The sequence below is a fragment of the Chelonia mydas genome, chromosome 13, assembly GCF_015237465.2.
Source record: "Chelonia mydas isolate rCheMyd1 chromosome 13, rCheMyd1.pri.v2, whole genome shotgun sequence".
Classification (NCBI taxonomy): domain Eukaryota; kingdom Metazoa; phylum Chordata; order Testudines; family Cheloniidae; genus Chelonia; species Chelonia mydas.
The window spans coordinates 13006215-13024955 of NC_051253.2; the positions used below are offsets into that span (position 1 = coordinate 13006215).

At 42.1% G+C, this 18741-nt stretch overlaps 1 long non-coding RNA gene across 1 annotated transcript; it reads left to right on the forward strand.

Moving 5' to 3' along the window:
- Positions 1–46: 46 nt before the first annotated feature.
- On the forward strand, positions 47–15725 carry LOC122462677. Its single transcript, XR_006285387.1, has 3 exons — positions 47–810; positions 3014–3082; positions 13990–15725. It is a non-coding gene; the product is annotated as an uncharacterized LOC122462677 (long non-coding RNA).
- The last annotated feature ends 3016 nt before the right edge of the window (positions 15726–18741 follow it).

The window sequence follows — 18741 nt, forward strand, 5'->3', positions numbered from 1 at the left end:
GGGCTCAGCCCAGACTGGGGCGGAGGGGCCATTAGGCGTGGGGCCAGCGAAGCCCGGGTGGGTTAGTTATGCACATGCAGGAGCGAGGGTGCTGAGTCAGCAGCTGGCTCAGCATAGCCCGCTCGTCAGCTCTCCCCGGGCACATTAATGGGGAGCGGAGTGAAAGGCACGGAGTTAGCCGAGGGTGCCAATGAACTGAGTAGAGAGACAGCTAAAGGGCTAGCTGGGTGGAAAAGACTCCCCCTGTCCCCCCAGCTGCTAATACTATAAGCAGAGGGGAAGGAAAGGCTGGGGAGGAGAGTAGAGAGTCTGAAGGGAGGTAGGACTAGCAGCTAATAATAAAACTGGACCCTTTCCCAGAAGCAAGTAGGGGGAAGCTAGTCAATATCGTGTGCAAGTAATACTCTAGGCTCCCTGGCACAGTGGTGGGTGGCTAGAACGCCAGGAGTTGTGGTGATCAGGCTAGAAAAGACGCCCAGGGCCTGGGATTCCATGACAGCACATCTCATGGCTGCAGGAATGCAGAAGAGAAACCCACAAGGTCTGGGGCCTGTCTACAGCACTCCCTTAATTCCCAGCAGAAAGCCCTGTTGTTTGGGATGGTGTGTGTGTGTGAGAGAGAAAGAGACTGTCACCTTAAATGCAAACCTCTGAATTTAAACATCACTGAGTTTGACAAAGAACATGGGAATAGCCTTACTGGGTCAGACTAATGATTCATCGAGCCCAGTATCCTGTCCTCCAACAGTGGCCGATGCCAGATGCTTCAGAGGGAATGAACAGGGCATGGTTAAGGACTCATCATTAAAGGTGAATCACAAAGGGGAAAAAAACTGGCTTATGTCCTTTTTTGCTTCTTTGTGAGGTAGAAAGAAGTCCTGAAAAATATCTGCCTTAAAAAAAAAGGGGTGGAGCAGAAGGTTTTGGAGAAGGGGTGTTGCTTGGTTTTACATTGGAAATTTAGGTGGATGAGTCAATGGCAGCTAGAAATCTAGTGAATTTATGACAGTGCCAGAGACTGCCATATGAGTAGTTGACAGTGAAGAGGCTCATGCAGAAGTGCAAGAGACAGAAATTTCACAGCAGCTGGCCCTAGACTGTGGACCTCACTCCCACAGGAGACTAAAAATGACCTCACTTTCAGAGCTAAGGCCTCTGAGAGTGGACCTTATATTTTAGTTTTCTTTCAGTACATATACACATACCCACCCATTGATGTACACAAAGAAACATACATTTAAAAAAATCCTTTACAACCTTATCAAGCTATTTGTCCTACCAGACAGGAGGGAAGGAAGAAAGAAGGAAATATTGTTATTGTCATGTCTATATTTAAATACATGGGAGGTACCGATGGAAATGTACCTAGGTGAACAGGTAGATAAAATGCTCCTGCCCTTTCATTTCTGGCATGGGACGTCACAGTACACATGTATTATCATGATTATTTGTATTGTGGTAGCATCTGGGGCCCAGTGACAGACCACAACCCGTTTGTGCTAGGCGCAGAATAAAAAGATAGTCCCTGCCCCAAACAGCTCACAACATCTTCGAGATCCCAGTCACCCCCTTTCCCAGCAAAAGCAGGGAAAATTGGTCTTGACTGCCTAACTGTTAATTCTAAGTTATAAATATAACAAGAAAAACAGGAAGTAAAAATACCATCTAGGTGTTACATAGCTCAGTTGGAACCTTAGGTCCTGATCCAGCAAGTTATTCTGTACATGTGGAGGCCAGTGCCTGTGTGGATCCCCATTATCTTCAGTGGGGCTCTGCATAGAGGGGTGTACAGGGTGTGCGTACCGGGGGTTTGTCCATATGGAGTAATTTGCAGGATCAATGCCTAAACTTCTGTGATTTTTAACTGTGCAACCTTAACTTTATTGAATATAGTTCAGAGCTGGGATTTTACACAGCACCTTTCACCCTGGAGTCCTTCATAAACAGAAATCACGTCACACTTTGCCCAAATGAATCTACCACTGGGGTGAAAGGGGCTTCCAAATGGCACACACAATTCTGCTCCGAAGTTGGGGAGGGGAAATCCCTGCATCACCATAAATTGTATGGAAAAACTTAATTAACCTAAGTGGTAAGCAGTGGTTCAGAAAGGTTTTTCTTCTCCCTAATGACCTATGTTCCCTAATGACCCATCCTTTCTTCCCTATGTGTGTTATTCGTTCTGTACGCATACACAGCCCTGTACAAAAGGAGAACTGTGTCAAATACATAGAAGGTTTCCTGCCCAGAAAGGCTTGTAGTGTAGGAACACATGCTGGAGCTGCACAGGACAATAAAGAATGCTACAGTGCGGAAACAGCATGGTGGGTGGCCATTATCAGTAGGATGCATCACAGAGCAGATGGGTTTTGAAGAGTCTTTTGAAGGAAGAGAGTAGGAGAGCTTTGCATATATTAAATGAGCATCTGTTCCAGACATAATGGGCAGCAAACACTGTACGAGCATTTTAGTCCTTGGTCCATAAATCTAGTCCCTTTCTGAGAGCTTGGAATATGGATCGTTTCCAAGACCACAACTGTTTTTCCTATCAGGTTTTTCTATTACTGCTCCAAAACATTTGCACATTTGCCCATCTACATAGAAGCATTTACCATACTGGGGACAGAGTTATTAACATGGTAGTGCCATCACGATTTGGCCTTATCTATGTGAACATAACCAGCTCATATTATAATGATGCCACTGAACTGTGGCACAGCCCTGCAAATACCAGGGGCTTGTTTCTTATCTCATTACAGTGTAAATGAGAAGTAAATCTGTTGAAGGCAATGACATTTCATAGGCATAACCAAAATCAGCATAGAGCCCCGGGTCTTACAGATTTGCTGTGTTCCATAGAGGCCAGGCCAAACCACAGCACTACCAAAGACTATTCAATCTAATCTTTTCTAATGATCAATCTATCCATCCCCATACATGTTCATCATCTATCTATCTATCTATCTATCTATCTATCTATCTATCTATCTATCTATCTTTGGTATTTTTATAGCACCTCTTACCAGATGATCTACATGGATCCTATCTGTGATATAAAAATTACAAGAGGAACCTTGTGAAGGTAGAACTTTCCTTTTCTTTAATCCAGTATTAAAACAATCATCTGTTTCTAATGTTTTGGTGGTTACAGAAATTATTACATAAAGGGTCCTTTTATAGTTAAAATACTGAATTTGTGATGTTGAAAACTTTTCAGCTGACTAAGCAGTGCTCATACCCTCCTCTGGGGAGCTGGGGAACTTGTTGCCATTATGGAAAATGTACATTACATGTACTTGTTATACGGATTGAGCCCTAGAACAATGAGAGTCTTAGCTAAGGCTGCTATATACAATGCATATAAAGGAAAAAGCCAGCAGAAATGGCATTGTGCTATGCAGCAATCTGCCACCAGATCAGGAATGGACACCTCTGACAAACTGTTGCACCCCCAAACACAGGCCTATCCTGGGTGGATCATACTTATATCTGACAGATACCTGAGAGATCTGCTTCGTTTTTACACTTTGGCAACCCTTCTATAACTTGCCCTGCCAATAAAGTTTTACTGAATTGAAACTGAACAATACACTGAAAAAACAAGCATTCTCTTGAGGATGATGCATTCTCTTACTGCATTCATTTCTACTAAAGTGCTGCTGTCTCAGAGCAGTGCCCAGTATAATCAGGGGAAGGACCTTTGATTTGTAGGTGACAGTGGCCACATATTCATTGAGAGTGTGAATGGCGAAAGGTACTGCCTTCTTTGTGAGCCCAAGCGAGCTCCAGTCACAGCTGGCTTAGGAGTGAGAGGCAAGACCCTGGTTCCTCCAGTGGTAATTGAATTGAACCCAACAGTGTGGATGACACAAGGCACTCCCTGCTCATAGGTATGATCCCAGACTATGCCACTTCGGGGACAAGAGACTGGGGTCAAGGATCAAGTATAGAACTGCAGTGTGGCTATCTAGAATATTAACCACAGGGTCAGGCTGATCCTTTTTTGCATAAAATAAAATAATTGGTGAGTCACTTTGCATAGACATTTCCAGGCAGGGCATGATCCATGTACAAAATTAGAAACAATAACAGCAAACACTGAAAAAGAAACAAACATCCCAACATAACATATCATAAAGCAAAGAGAGCACACAAATGCCAAGAGAAGAGATATTTGCTCCAGCCCTCTGGGAAGAATGGACCAAGAACATGGGGAGAAGACACACCTGTGAGAGCCAGATTAAGAATGCATGCCCACTGCTAGGATTTGCAGGGCCTGGCATAAATTCACATGGTGCAGCACCCATTCCATTCCCACATATCATAGAATATCAGGGTTGGAAGCGCCCTCAGGAGATCATCTAGTCCAACCCCCTGCTCAGAGCAGGACCAATCCCCAGTTTTTGCCCCAGATCCCTAAATGGCCCTGTCAAGGATTGAACTCACAACTCTGGGTTTAGCAGGCCAATGCTCAAACCACTGAGCTATCCCTCCTCCCATATGATTGCAATCTCCTTCCTTCATGTTGTCACAACCCAGCCTCACCTCTTTAGGCAGTCCTATAGCCTCTAGTAACTGACCCATACACCTGGAAATACTTGAAATCCTAATAGTGGACCTGAAAATTTTTTATCATGTGAGGAGGTAAGGAGGACAGTTAGGGGATTCACTCCCTGCTGTGCCTCTTTGATGAGCTGTGGAGAATGTGGTGAGCATGGCGAGCCTTGGAATGCAGGATGGTGCCCTGGCTGGCAGGGTAGTTGTGTGTGTCATGATGGGGCACTGGGAGAACAGGGCTGTTTTCAGCCCTGTTGGTTGCCTAGGATTAATGTTGCCAGTGCAGTGCTGTGACTGTTACCCAGCCTACACCGGAAGTGTGTGTTAGTGCTCTGCAGTATTAGCATCTGAATCATCTGGTTTGATGTCCCTCTGGAATGCAGGGTGCATTGGGTCATAGCCTCCAAAGACAAGTTGTCATTGTTGGTGCAAAACCCCCAGGATTTAACTTTCAAAGTTAATCCCGGGGCACCAATCAGGAAAACGTTCTATGAAGCAGGCTTTCCAGCCTCTAAACACTAGGTGTGCTGTATCACAGCTCATTAATATTTCATCTTTGGTTTGCTTTTATTTTAGTCCCTGTGTGTTAAAAGACCCTCCTTGAACTTCTAAAATATTTACTAGCTGTTAGTATTACAGGTCCCATGGGGGAAAGATGAAATTGTATCCACTGCAGTGATTGTGATATCTACTCAATATTGATGAGAGGCACTTGCTTCTCTGGTTTCTGTATTCCTCCACCTCATGTAGAGGATGCAGCATGTTCAGCTTCCATATAAACCAGGGGTCAGCAACCTATGGCACGCATGCCAAAGGCGGCACGCAAGCTGAATTTCTGCTGCCAGCCTGGGGTTCCATCCGCCGGCCCCCTGCCAGCCAGGGTCTCGGCCGCCAGCCCTGCTCAGCCTGCTTCTGGCCTGAGATACCAGCCGCCGGCCCTGCTCAGCCCGCTGCCTGCCTGGATGAATGGAACCTTTCTCTCCCCAAAGAAGATAATCTATTTACAGACACTGGAAAACTCAGCAAGGAAAAGCAAGGGCAAGGATTACACGAAACTGATAAGATCTGCATTTTAATTTAATTTTAAATGAAGCTTCTTAAACATTTTAAAAATCTTATTTACTTTATATACAACAATAGTTTAGTTATATAATATAGACTTAGAGAGAGAGACCTTCCCAAAATGTTAAAATGTATTACTGGCACGAGAAACCTTAAATTACAGTAAATAAATGAAGACTTGGCACACCACTTCTGAAAGGTTGCCAACCCCTGATATAAACATAGGTTAGTGCTTACATCTCTGTTAGCTTTGTAACACTTTTGGTGTGGACATTTCTCAGGGTCAGCATGAGGACAGATGTAGGTAATTTCCATTTCCCCAGATTACCAAAAGGTCTCAGATTTGACCTATTGCCTCAGTGTAATAAACATGGGTTTTCCTAATATATCCATTCCTCAAACAGGTACCAGCACAAGATTGTCTTATATGTATGTATCTCTCTCTGTAACCTTCCTCCTCCCCAGCCAAGGCATTTTTCATACACATACTGTAACTATACCAAAGTATACTATTTACTATTTATATACAAACATAAAACAAACTGAAGGAGTAGTTGCTCCATAAATCTAGCCAGATTTTTAACATTTTGCATTTTTGCTTTAGTATATTTGCTGATAAAAACATCAACACCCCCTCAAAATTATCATGAGGTGTCAGTTGTGATTAAAATTCAAGTCCTTTATACACTAGTTTAATGGGCTAATTTTCTGTTTTTAAACTAAGTGTTTTATTATTTTTAAATTTACACACATACCTACAAAAATACATGTTCATCTGTGTTTGACAGAAAGACTGTGCCCCTGCTTTGTGCTCAGCCATAATACAAGAATATGCAGCTCTTGCAGTGGATATGACTTTTGTAAAAAGTGCTGCAGTATGATGACACAGTGTCACACTTTAAAAAATGATCTATGATTTTGCACTGGCAGTTCCTGTGGCTGCAGTCAGCTGCTGGCACAGATTCAGTGTTTTTTTACAGATAGTTGATTTATGAGATTTATGGCTCCAAATGTCCTCTCTCGCGGGGTTATTTAATTAACATCTTTTCTAGAGGGCAAAAGGGCATAAAGCCCGATTATATTGTTGCTATTGTTTAAAAAGTCAAATGAGGCAAATCCCATCCATAGAGACAATAATAAAATGTAAGGGATATCAAATGACTCCTAGGTTTGAGTATCTGTATATGACAGTGTATGGCTTTTGTTGTTTGGTGATGGTGCAGGTGTGAGTGCGTGTATGCAGAAGTCTTAGGCCTGGTCATTCAGTGAAGAGGGAAGTGGACAAGGTCTCTCACATTTTACTTTGCACAGGGCTGTACCAAGTTCAGGCTAAGATCCTTCACTGAGCTCCAAGTGTGCACAGGGCTCGCATGCTGAGCTCAATGCAAGACTGATGTCTTTGGGCTGCCCTGGATTTTTGCAGTGCTTCCCACTGTTAGGGTTTGATCCTACATGGTGTTCAACGAGTGCTTCCTAATAGGTGTGAGCACATTCAACTGCCATTAAAGTCAATCGGACTTGAGGGCACTCAGCTCCTTGCAAGATTATTGGGTCCTCAGCTACATTGTTCAGAGTAACCAAAGCAATTTATAAATCACTGCTTTTATTTTTGTATTTTTTAAATCTTTTAAATGTAGCTATGATTTTCAAATTTTGTTTCTTATTAAATGAAATATCCTTTGCCCACATATGGCCTGGGTTGGGTTTTTTACTCCAGACTTTATTGAAAGATCAGAATAATCCCTAAACATCGCCTTTGACGTCGAATGTTCATTGGCAATCGTCAGCCCTCCCTTCACATCCTCCATCCCTAGGTGTTAGTGTGTAAGGCACACTTTTTCTCCCTGGTTTATTTCCAGCACTAGAACTTGTTAGTCTGTGAATGCCATCTGGTGGCAGAATGTTGCAGGTGCGTGCTAGCGAGTCAGACTAACACGGCTGCTACTCGGAAATCTATTTATGATTTGTGGGCCCCTAAACCAGCAGAGGCTCTAACTGCTACAAGTATATTAGGATCTGAGTTGTCTCCTTTAATCCCTCTGCCAGGGGGTACGCAGGACTTATCTATGTGTTGCCAAGTCTATTCAAGACGGTGGAGCCCTGAGTGGAAATTTGTGTTATCAATTGCCAAGGCTGGTCCTGTCTATACTACACCTCCTGTTTCCACCACTAAAAACTAGCTCATTTCTCTAGAGTGAAATACTAGCTAGTTCCTCTAGTAAACTCGGTCATGACACAGAAATGATGTGAGTTGGACCACGTTGTCAATAGTGATTTCTGATTTTGGGTGCCTCCTTTTTTGATGCCAAACTGGGGACACCTTAGGCCTAGTTTTTCCGAGGTGCAGAGAACTCACAGCTCCCCTGGACTTCCACTGGAGTTGTGGGTGCTCAGCAGTTCTGGGAATCAAGCTCAAGATATCTCAAGATGGAGATCCAAAAATCCACACCCCCAGTTTCTGTCCACTTTTGAAAACTTCAGCCTCAGTGACTGCCAGACACATTATTTATCTGCTGCATTCACCTTCTATCTATAATAATTCTTGTTTGCCCAGATTGAATGTAGCCATTGTGATTTCTAACCTGGGGTTGCTGTTGTTTTAGGATTACTACACTTTGCCCTTGGTAATTTTAATCTTTTAATCTCATTTTATGCCATTATACTATTATAATAATTATTACACTGTTATTATTTTTATCCATAATAACACATAAAGGAAGTAATTACAATATGAAATTGATGTATATTGAAGACCATGGGTGAAATCCTGGCCTCACTGAATAGCAATGGGAGTTTTGCTATTAACTTCAATGGGGCCAGGATTTCAGTCTTATAATAGTTCTCATTTAGATGGACTCAGAAATATTCTTCCTGCTTGTACTGGTGGAATAAATTTATAATCAAGTATTTAATCAAGTCAAGTAACATAGGAATATCTTTAACAAGATCTTTTCCTTCATTCCTGCTGGTAATCTTAGCGCTCATAAGTTTTTAATGCAAAAGTTATCTAAAAATTTAGTGTATTTTTTTTTGAACCAGTGAATTTAAAAAAACATCGACATCTTCCTCCATTTTAAGGGTTTCTTGTTCTTTAGTTACTGTTTGTAATTTAACTAGAACATGTTCTTCCTGTTCCTCAGTTTTAATGATTTAGTGAGAATGAACACTTAATGCATCCGCATTCATTTTGGTAGCCCCTAAAACAACTTCTAAAAATGCTTCAGATTTTTTAACCACTTTCCACAGTATCCCTAATCTAAGTAGAGTGGTGTTTTGAGAACGAGGAAAAGCTTACTATGTTTTTTTTTTAATTTCATAAAAATGCATGGCAGCAAATTGAATTTACATTTTACAATGTTTTTGTATATGTTCATAATGCAGGGATTGCGAAGCCAATCAGCCCAACATATGATGCTCTTTAATGGGGAAATGAATGAGACAGATCTTGCAGATGAGTGAGGGGTTATTGCATATGCATGACCGAGGCTGGATAATTTCACATTACCATTCATGTGTCATTAATGTAATGAGGAAAACCAGGAGCTGATCATGAACCTCATTCAGAAAAGGAACTAGGATGGAATTTCTATAGAAATTAGGGGCCTGGATTTTTTTAAAGTAGAAGGAGAAATTGTTAAATGCTTTAACGGTGTGTTTTTTTCTCATCAGGAGACACAGGTTCCAACATGACTTAGGTCATGAAGCAAATGAGAGAGTGAGTATAGCAAGCACATTGGGAAGATTAACGTAGTCCCTGTTGCTAAGGTAACATTCATGGAGGGAATCTACCTCTGTGCAGCAGAACAGCACAACGCCTAGGAGCCACTTATGTCCCATCACCCTATTCTGAGGGTCTGGGTGCTCGGGCCTTTATGCTGGCCCTCTGCTCAGAGGTGAATTATACCCTCTGAGCAGAGCTGCTTCTTTTCCATTATTCGCATTTTGTTGTGTCGGAAAGGGGACAGTAAAGCGAGATGAAACTAAGAAAAAAATAAAACAAGCTTACTATACACATAGCAGCCTTCTAGTGGAGGGATGTGAGCAGATGAGCAGGGTATTTCTGTCTGCACAGGGAGTACTGAGTTCCCACCATTGAGGAGGAAGACTAGTCCCTGCTGTGCCCTCCTTTTGTGCCTTGCTGGTGCAGTGCTGAAGAAGAGATTCCAAAATTAATTCCCCTTTCCATCAGGGTTCCCCACAGCACTTTTACCCTGTGGGGCTTTTACATTTGGAGGGTGTGATGTACAGTCACTTTGTGTGTGTGTGTGTGTGTGTGTGTGTGTGTGTGTGTGAGGGAGAATCATATTTAATGGCTCCTGCTAAGTGCGGAACTGACATCCCAAGGAAGTACTTTATTTATCCACAGAACACATACAGTACAGGCATCAGCAGTCCTCCATGTGTCTTACCACTAACCTGGAGGGGAGTTCAGGCTCCGTGACCATTCAGAGCTTGGCCACTCTCCTGAAAGTGCCAACTGCGGAATTGTTTTATGATGCAGACATTGAACCAAGACCCACCAAACTCATTTCACATAAGCCACTAAAGAACCATCTATTGGGATCAACTCAGTCACTATTAATGTGGTCTGCATTTTAGCAATAGTCACCAGGTGAGTGGCTCTAATACCCCATTGCCAATTCCCTGAGCCATCCAGTCCCTGTGCGTTCACACTTTGATACCTACTGGAAGCAGGTTTTCAGATTTATTTTACTGAAGTATTAGCTCAGTACACAAAGTCGCCTTTCTTGGTATTCACCAAAGCTTCCCCAACACCCATGTAGAAGTTACCCTCCTCACACTGCAGTGAAGTTTGCTGATTCATTCATACAGCTCAGCTCTAACATGGCCTTCTGGCATATCGATAAAATTTTATCTATTTACTTTGCCATTCGGTTCAGTTTACATCTCAGTAAAAAGTGGAGTCAGATGCCCTCTTCAAAGCTGTACCTCGGTGGAAAAGCAACCAATAAATTACATCCAAACTTTCTGAATGGATGAAGTCACGTAGCCCAGACAAACTTAGTTCCCCTCGGTTCATGTACATAACAATGGAAGTGATGCAAAGTAATGCTGTTTTGGGAACCTTTTAGGGTGTGTGTTGCTGTTGTGGTTTGGTGCGTGGTATGGTGTGCAGAACACACAGAGCCAAATTCAGAGGTGTGTCTAAGCTGGTTACCCCTGCTACTTCTGGCCTTCTTAGCATTTAATTTACACGATTTTAGATTCACATACTTTGACTTGAAGGGAGTCCAGTAGACTCACCCAATTACTGAAGACTCCTTTAGTCATGACTTCTGAATTTTTTCTCTCAGTATACATTGGTATTAGTTACATTTACATGTTGAAGGGGTAGAAAGAAGATGTAAATTACATCAGTTTAGATCCTCTTAGGTTTATCTAAGGTAACTAACAGAATTTAGCTTTGTGAGAATTTAGGAAAACCAGATGAGAAGTAATCTAATGTATATATTCTTTAAAATAAGAATTTCACCAACTCCAAGTTACTTTCACTGAGTGGGAAGTCAATTATCTCTGCCCATTAAACTCCATGTGAATAGTTAACCACGTTGTTCTGCTGTTGCTGTAATCTGTGGTTCAGATACAGATTTCCTGCCTGTTACAACCTGCTGGTGCAACTGTAAGGTGGATGTCAAGGCATTTATGCAAAACAAGTAACACTCAAGGTTACTAGTGAGGGTCCAGTCAAGCTATTTACAATGTGTGGTCTTCCCCCTGCGGTGTGCTCAGAGCGGTGGGTGTAAACGGCTGTATATTACCAATATTTGTACTTAGCCAGCCACCCCTCTAATTAGCTTAAAGGTTGAGATCAGTGAAATTGCTCTCACAGTTTTCAGACAGGTAATCCAGCCACTTTGTAGCATATCACTTAAAGCTGTGCCAACAGTAAATAGCATGGCCAAATGAGTACTCTTGTGTTCATGCCCATGCATTGATTTGTGAGCACAGCTTGCAGCTTTTAGATATGCAGCTCTGTATGTTATGGGCCGTCAAGGAAGAACCCTGCCATGACCTTCCCTCTAGTTCTTTAGGATTCAATTCAGAAAATTATAGTAAAAGATGACAAAACATCTTAACACATTTCCCCCATCCCCCTTCAAACGTGGGATTGTTCCTTATTAAATACAAATAATAAATATTATAATACTTAGATATTGCATTTCATCAGAAGACCTCAAAGTGCTTCCGAATTGTTATAATTTCCTCCCCGTGAGGCGGATACCGTAGGTAATTATTGTCTCTAAAATATACAAATGGTGAAACAGAGGCAGAGAGAAGTTAATGATTTGAGCATGCTCACAGGAACAGAAATCCACAGTCCTTGCTTCCATACCCATGTTCTCTCCTTGCTTCTTTACTTCAAAGTATCTAAAATAGTTTCTCATTTAGGACAGCATGTGCTACTAAACTGACTCAGATAACAGAGTAACTTATATACAACAGTGAGCATTTCAGGGTCAAATCTCAATAAACTGCCTGGATTAATTCATTATTGTTATATTTCAGACAATGTCAGCTTTGGTTAGCACTCCCATAGTGTGTTAATAATTCCGGAGTTCAGGATGTGGGAGAAAGTTAAGTGTCTTAAGACAAAGCCAGTCACAAAAACCTGTTTTCATGTGGTGCTCCTGTTGGCTAGGCGGGTTTGTCATAGAGGCCAATTATACCTTAATACAGAGAGATGAACTACAAGACCAAGGAGGTCTTTTCTATCCTTGTAGGATTCCAAAGGCCATTGCTTTGTCCTTCATGTAGTCATTTACACCTGTATAAAGCAAGGGCCAGATAAGTATAAGATGTCACCTTTCTGATTTAGTAGCATTCTGCACTCTCTTTGTACAGTACACAAGGTACAAAGCAGGGGAGAATCAGGTCCTATGAGTCATGGAATTTAAGGCCAGAAGGGACCACCAGATCATCTAGTCTGATCTCCTGTGTATTACAGGCCACCAATACCATTTCAAGGCTCACTAGTGATCATGGGATTCTTTTTACAGTTATTGGGTTTTAAAAGTTAGAAATGGAGAAAGCCAGTGTTCTCAACCTTTTTCATACCAAGCACCCTATTTCCACACCAGGAGTTTCCAGTCCATTTAGTTGGGATCTAGCCAGGACCCCACCTCCTATTTAGCAAAATGGGAAGGCCCCCAGCCCCCAGGTTGAGAGCCACTCATTTAGTCTTAAGATATAGACTATGCGGGATTGGATAGGCTTTTGAGATTTTTGACTCAGAGGCACAAAGATATTTAGATGCCTAACTCCCATTGATTTCAATAGGAGATGGGTGCTTAAATACCTTTGAGTATGTCTACACTTTGAGCTGGGGATGTGATTCTCAGCTCAAGGAGACCTACCCACACTAGCGCCGATCAAGCTAATACGCTAAAAGTTAAATGTAGCCACTGCATCATGAGAACTGGGAACGGCTAGCTGCCCTGAGTATGTACCTAGCATCTCTGAAGGGTACACACTCGAGGAAGCTAGCCCCTCTCTGCTGCTTTGGCTGTCGTGGCTAGACTATTTTTAGTGCATTAGCACAATAAGAATATGTGTCCTCGATCTGGGAATCACACTGCTCTCCAACTGTACTTTATGGCTTCCTAAATTAGTTTAAACTACACTGTTGAGTGCTGACATTTTACCAAATTTTTGTATGAACAACTTTCTTTCAAACTGTATGTTGCCTGGAGGTTGTTTTTTGTTTTTTGTTGTTAAATAAGTAAACAGATTTTCTTAAATACATCTTAATTTTCCCAGAACTCTTAAATAGTGGCTGCTTGAAACCTAATACACTGAGTTCTCTGACAGTTTTCATTCACTGTGTAGGAGGCAAAGAGGTATGTGATGAGAAAGCAAGCAAGTGGATACTACATTGCCAGTCCTCATTCCAGTCCCTTCTTAACATATTTAGGTGGATCCCTATCAGTGTTTGGGATCAAATAAAACAGGATCAAGTCCACCTATGAGGTTTATTAGAACAGTCTTTTGAAGAAAATAATGGAAACCACATCATGGAGTCATATAAAGCCTGAAGGGACAAAGGCCCAGATCCCCTCACAGGGTACGCCTGTAGAAGTTAGAGTGTTCTACGACAACCTCTGATTTTCTGTGTTGAGAGAAAGTTCAGATTCCCTTTTAGGGCAGGTTTCCAGCTGGATGCAGGGCTGAAGATTGAACCGCAAATGATGAAGAATTTAATCAGGCATCTCCTACTGAAGTCAATAGTCTGAGTGAAAACTGACGGACTAATTGCCTTTGGAGAACCCAAAGGAGAAGTTAAATGGAAGTAGCCTGGGAGTCTCCGTGAGTTTCTCTTTGTGTAGACTTTTTCTTAATTCCTTCGCACAGGGTTCTGGGTTTGTCCTTCAACAGAACAGGCCATGGGACCAGCCACCAGGCCCCTCCTGGGGCCTGCCTGGATCTCTGGGGATCAGCAGGAGGTCAGAGCCATCTGCGTGGGGACCGGATATCCTTGTGCCAGATCTGGATCTCTTTCCTCTCCAGCAAATTGAATCCAGCAGAACTGCACTGACAAGGCTCCTACAGCTGGTGTCTGCTCTCCTGACCCATTTTTAAGGATATGATAATATGCTCTAATTTAGATCTCAGTGGTGACACCTTCTTGTATCTCTTTATTCAGTCTGAAGTAAAATGCACCCAAAGATACAAGCATTTTTAAAGGTCACATTATAACTGGAACCTTAATTTTAAAATGTTTTGTAAATTATTAATAGCTGTTATAGGCATGTTGCAGACATGAGTAACGTATTACAACCCCATTGTTAGAAGATGTCATAGATGATTATAATATGCAGTCTGTTGATCTGTTGGACTTGCTGTTGGACTGATCTGTAACAACTGATTAATCATTTATTAAAACATCTACCAATCCAGTATTAACCGTTTACAACCTGTGTAGTAATGGGACATTTCTGTATATAAAGAGTGACAAGTTTTTACTAATACCATGGTACTTTGTCTGGCTGTGATCATGCATCATGGTGCTGTCAGTTGTGAGGGGAAAATAAGGAGCCTATTCTTTGGCTTTGGACATGTGGTCACGCTGCTAGCAGTCCTGTTCCTTTTGTCCCACGAATTAGCCGGCACAAACATCCTTCTTAATATTCACAAGTCAACAAGTGCAAGGGGAGTTATCCTGCCTGTGTGAGCGATGCCTCATCATAGGACTACCAATTGCTGGCTTCTGGAGAACAGGCAATTCAGAAGTCCATATCCAGAAGTCCAAAGGCCTAGTTTGCTAACATTCATGTTTGTAAATTATCTGCAATAATAAGCAAGCATAAGGAGAAATGTCATTTGCTATAATGTTGTAGTTCTAGCTGTCACCTCCTAAATGTTTGTGTAAAGCTGAGGAGTACATGCTGTACGACACACAGTCAAGGGATGGCACTGCCGGCTCTTCTACAGCTGAACTGGCCTCAGGGGAGCTACCTTGGGTAAGGCGTCTGTAGCTGTTTGCTCAATTTAAACCATGCTCTCGAACTTGCTGCAAAGTGTGTACTGCAACAGGTGTTCTGAGCACACAACTGACATCTACAGAGGGACTGATTCGCTTTTCCACTAAATGGCCCTTTACGACACTCAGGCAGTATTAAGGAGTCTTAAAGTGTGGATGTAATTTACGTCCTCTGTAATAATACCTAGCTCTTACATAGTTTTTCATGAGTAAATCCCAAAGCATTTTACAAGGGAGGTCAGTACCATTATCCTAATTTTTACAGCTATGGCAACTGATGCACAGAGAGGGGCAGTGACTTGTCTAAGGTCATCCAGCAGGTCAGAGCTGGGAATAGAATACAAGTCTTGTGAGTCCCCATCCAGTGTTCTAGCCACTAGGCAACGTTGCCAGAGCAGTGTAAAGGGGCCAAAGGTTTTGCTTTCCCTGCAAAAAAAAAAAAAAAAAAAAAAAAAGCAGCATGGTTTTTGAATAGAGCTCACTGTCTTGATTTACAGTTGTGAAGGAGACACTGTACAGGTCCTCTTGGAGGAGACATGGTACAGCTAGTCTTCACCTTGATGTAGCTAGTTAAGGTCAACCCCATTACTCCCTCCCCCCCCCCACACCTCCCAAAGTCTTTCCCAGCATACACTGGCTTCAGTTGTAAACCTGGACTAGATTCTCTTTGTGTGATGGAGGACATTATTGAAAAATCATAGGTGAGACATACAAAAGAAAGGCCTAAGAAGCTCGTGGAAAACTTCAAAACAATTCTGTTTAAAAACAATTAATTTCATCTGTAATTGTTTTCCTTAATTATCTTTTAATATGAGGAATATTTGCATGAAAATAAGATCTTTGTTCCTGTACGTAGCAGTTCATCTGTTCTTGCTGGCTGAGAATAAAGAGACATTCTGTACCTGAGGCCACTGGGCCAAATTCTGCTTTGTTACACCGGTGTAAATTTAGAGTAACTCTAATGAATTGAATAGTGTTAAATGAAAGGAAAATTTGTCCAGGTGACTTTAGATGGTGAATAAGCAGCAGGAGTGGACAACATCCTAAGCAACATCCTAAGAAAACATTTGATTTCATGCAAATGTCCATGATAATTCAAAGAAAAGAAGAAAATAAACTGAAAAATAGATGAATGAGAGAGAATTGTCTCTAAGTAGAGTGTTTTTCAAAGTTCCCCAGCATGTATGAGTGTGTGTTTTAAAAGGCATTACTATTGATCCAGGCTCAAAGGACTCTATGTAATGAAACTCAGGATCTGACTCCACCATCATTTTCACTGGGTATAAATCAGGAGTAACTCCATTGAAGTAAGTGGTGTTGCGTTGAGGTAAAACTGGTATAAGTGAAAGAAGGATCAGGGCCTTAATTACTAATCGTCCATAACAGAAAATTCAGCCCAATGGAAATTCTGAGTGGCTTCCATGGTACACCATCTCCCATGTGCGAGGTAGTCATTTTCCTCCTGGAAATGCTTTTAGTATAATTATCAATTTACTATTTTTGCTTGGACTATTTTGCTTCTAATTGAGGACCCCAATTTGCAAAGTACTGAGCTCCCTCAACTCCACTGTTTTCAGTGAGAGTTTGAGGGCACTCAACATCTTACAGAGGCAGTCACTGTGTCTAGAGTTTTGTATTCTAAACTCACTTATACCGTACAACTTCCCATAAACTATTGCAAGCAATAGGATTATATGGGAACTAGTCAGGGCAGAATTTAGCCTTTTTAAAAAACAAAAAAAAAAGTATACACAGTGCCAACTTTTGAAATGTTTTGTGTCAGAAACTATAGGTTTTGGACGATCTCTCTCTGCAGGCCATGATCTATTTCAAAGCAAATAGTACCAGTTATATCCTGCAGTCTCTTCCCTGGAGGGGGATATATATGTGTTTACTTTTCAGCATTCCCTTCTGTAACTAAAATTTGAATGCTTGTATAGACTGGTATTCACTAGCTGTTGCTAGCTCCCCCTTTGAGTTAAATGGTACAAATTGTCCCTCAGAGATACAATCCTGCACACTGAGAGACCTGGGAATCACAGCTGCACTGGCACAAAGACATTATTACTTGTAAAACTTTGCTCTTATGCCACGTTCCAGTCAAGGATCAAAGGATGCCACAAACATTAACTGAGTCTCACAGCTCCCTGTGAGATTGTGCCAATTTTATAGTTAGGAAAACTGATGCACAGAGACTATATTAAAATTTTGGGGAAGCTGAAGGTGCGATTGTGCTCCTAACAGTGCTAATACTTAACATGTAAGTGTGCAGGGTCATTAATTGTCTCCTGCTATGCAGGACTGTGACTCTTGGCAATGTGCAGGACATAATCGATGGATTTGCAGCAATGGGGATCCTGCACTGTGGTGGAACAATAGATGGCATGTGTATCCCTATTTTGATTGCCACAGAGTACATCAACAGAAAGGGCTACTTTTCAGTGGGTATGCTAGCATTAGTGAATCACCAGGTATGCTTCACTAACATCAGTATTGGTTGGTCAGGAAAGGTGTATAACACTTGCATCTTTAAGAACACAGATCTGTTCAGAAAGCTACAAACAGGGACTTTCTTTTCTGATTGACAGATTACCACTGGGAATGTTGAAATGTCAGTGATCTTGGGGGACCCAGCCTATCCTTTGCTCCCCTGGCTTATGAAGCTGTACATTGGCCGCCCTGACAGCACCAAAGAAAGATTCAACTACTGGCTCAGCATGTCCAGAATTAAATGCACGTTTGGTAGATTGAAGGGGTGCTGGCGTTGTTTACTCAAAAGATTGGGATATTTTTCTCACTGAAATCCAATGGTTATATCTACCTGCATAGGCGCTGGAACAATTTTTGTAGCGGGGGGTGCATAAAGCCATTGAACAAAACTGTAAACCTGTATATGATGGAAACCACTTCAAACCAAGGGGTGCTGCTGCACCACCAGCATCTCTTGTTCCAGCACCTGTGGCTGCTTGCTGTGTCCTGCAAAATATTTGTGAAACAAAAACAGAAAAGTTGCCACTGGAAGGTGGAATGGTTGTCTGTTGAGTTTGAACAGCCAGACCCAATGGTATTAGAAGAGCTCAGTGCAGAGCTATGCAGCCCCATTATGTCCTGGTGCATCTCCCTCTCCTTTTCCTGCTGGGAATCCTGGGCCTTTTTCCTGTCCGCTCTTTCCTTCTCCATATAGTCTGCAATATTCATCCTCCAGGCTCTCTATCCACAGTCTGATGCAGCACCGGCTTGCAGGATCTTGCTGAACATGTCATCCCGAGTCCTCTTTTTTCTCCTCCTTATCTACCTCGGGCATTCCTCAGGTGTGGAGAGGGACCTTCTTAAAGCCGCAACAGCAGCAGCTACAGAGAAAACATTGTTAGTATAGTCAGAACAGAAAGCAAAAGATTCAGAATTCCATTCCCTTGCTCCCCTAAAGTTTTAAACAAGACATGCTTATTGACACATCTGCTTCAGAGTGCTTGTGCATGGTGCCACTCACCACACCAGCTATGGTGAGCATGGCCCATCAGGAGTGAAGGAAATGAGGAGAGAATTGCTCAGTTGCATGAATCTATAAGTATAGGGCAGTGGCACTGAATACTGGCACCATTTTCCCCAAGCGGTGATGATTT